We start from the raw sequence: 2018 nt of genomic DNA, 5'->3' as shown, positions 1-2018 counted from the left end.
GCCTATCACAACAAACTTCACAGGTTGCCAAGCCTATCACAGCAAACTTCACAGGTTGCCAAGCCTACAGTCAAAAACCAACAGTCTTTCGTAGGATGCCAAGCCTATCAAGATCAACCCAGAAGCACCTTTTTGTGCGGATATTGATCAAACAGTGAGAACGATGCCTTCTCCTTCTAAATTTCTCTCAAGCAAGATCACCACCGTCTTCTTGGAGAATTCTTGGAGCTTCTAACGAATTCAATCTGATACAAGAAAGTGAAAATGTTAAATCACAAAAGTCACAGAACAATCCGCGTTCTGTCTATTTATAGTTTTCTGTTTCATTAGAATGATTCATAGTCGAATAGCCTACTAATGAAGTCAACTGTATTAAAACAGTTATAACAGACAATCAACATAAAGGCTCCTCAGTCAACAGAATCAAGACTCATTTATTACAGTTGACCAAGTCATACAGTTTTAACTAACTTTTGAAAATATAGTCGTTGGAGCTTGTAGGCTTAACACAATTTCAAACAGAACAACAACACAGTCAAATATGCTTATCACAATGTCGACTGACACATGAAAAAACACTTTGAAATTCTTTTCATCTCAAAATCTCACACAACACATGTTCACAAAATCTGTACAAAGATTTTAGCATAGTTAAATCCATCAACAGTGTATTCGACTGGACTATAACTTTGTCACAACACATATAAGTTCAAAAGGTGCCTGTGATATTTTCTTTCAGAAATGTGTAATGATTAAAAACATTTACCTCACATTTCAATACAAGCATGTTCCACAAGAGTGAAACACTTGCTTGGTGAGAATTGTTGAAATCCATGTTTACATCTATGTTTAGTGGATTGATCATTCATGAATAAAAACATCTGTTGGGAAATATTTGATTATGTGAACTAAATTGGATTGAAAGCATGCATACATCTTGATAGGATTCCACTGATAATCTGAATTGAATAATAACTTGTCATGAGAAGAATGAGTTTTGAAGATATTGAACTATTTAATGAAGAAGTGAAAAAGCCAAGTTTTGTCTTGTTTGCTTGAGGACAATCAAAGTTCTAAGTTTGGAGTTGTGATAACGGTCTAAAAACTGTTATTTTCATACTTAAATATGATATCAAAACACACCCTTTATGGCTTAGAATGAGCTTAAAATCAAGTAAAACACTTAGTTGAGTCGTGAGATAGTCAAAAGTTGGTTTTAGAGATATTATGCTTGTTTTTGTATTATTTTGTAGGGTTTTGATGAGAATTGAAGATGAAAGTGAATTAGGACGGACTTAGACTCAAGAAAGAGGAAGAAAAATGAAGAAAAGAATAGTCTAAGAACCGCTCAGCGGCCAGAATCAGCGCTGAGCGGTCAGAGCAGCTAAGAGGCAAACCGCTCAGCAGTAAAACTGATCGCTGAGCGGTAGCGCGACAAAGAGGCAAACCGCTGAGGGGTCCACTTAGGCGCTGAGCGGTTATCTGTTTTTATTTGGCTTAGATTCTGTTATCTTTTTGGTCTATAAATAGACCCAGTGTGATTCAAATTGTAATCTTTTGGCCAGCAGAGACGTCCAGAGCTGTTCTACACGCCTTGGAGGAGGTTCCTTGGATGCTTAGGATCCAATATACCAATTTTAGGGTTTATTCTTCCATTCTTTCATTATTTTTCATCTAGATTCACCATGTTCATGGTGAACTAAACCCTAGGTTGTTGGGGAACAATGTAATCTTTTGAAACTCTCTTATATCAAAATTTTATCTTCTTTATATGCTTGTATATGCTTATCTTTATCAATTGTTGGGTTCCTTACCTATGCTTAATGCTTTTATCGTTTAACTCATTCGGTAAATGTTGTTTGTCTTTATTGATACGGAGACGTANGGTAATGTCATGAACTGGGGGGAATTCCTTAATTATGCTAATACCGCCTAGAGATAGGGGTAGGACGATCAATTGTATTTTGCTTCTGTTTATCATGCATTATTGGTTACTAGGGGAGGCTAGAGATAGCAAG

This window comes from Vigna radiata, unplaced genomic scaffold (assembly GCF_000741045.1).
Source record: "Vigna radiata var. radiata cultivar VC1973A unplaced genomic scaffold, Vradiata_ver6 scaffold_300, whole genome shotgun sequence".
Classification (NCBI taxonomy): domain Eukaryota; kingdom Viridiplantae; phylum Streptophyta; class Magnoliopsida; order Fabales; family Fabaceae; genus Vigna; species Vigna radiata.
This window is presented reverse-complemented; position numbering follows the sequence as displayed.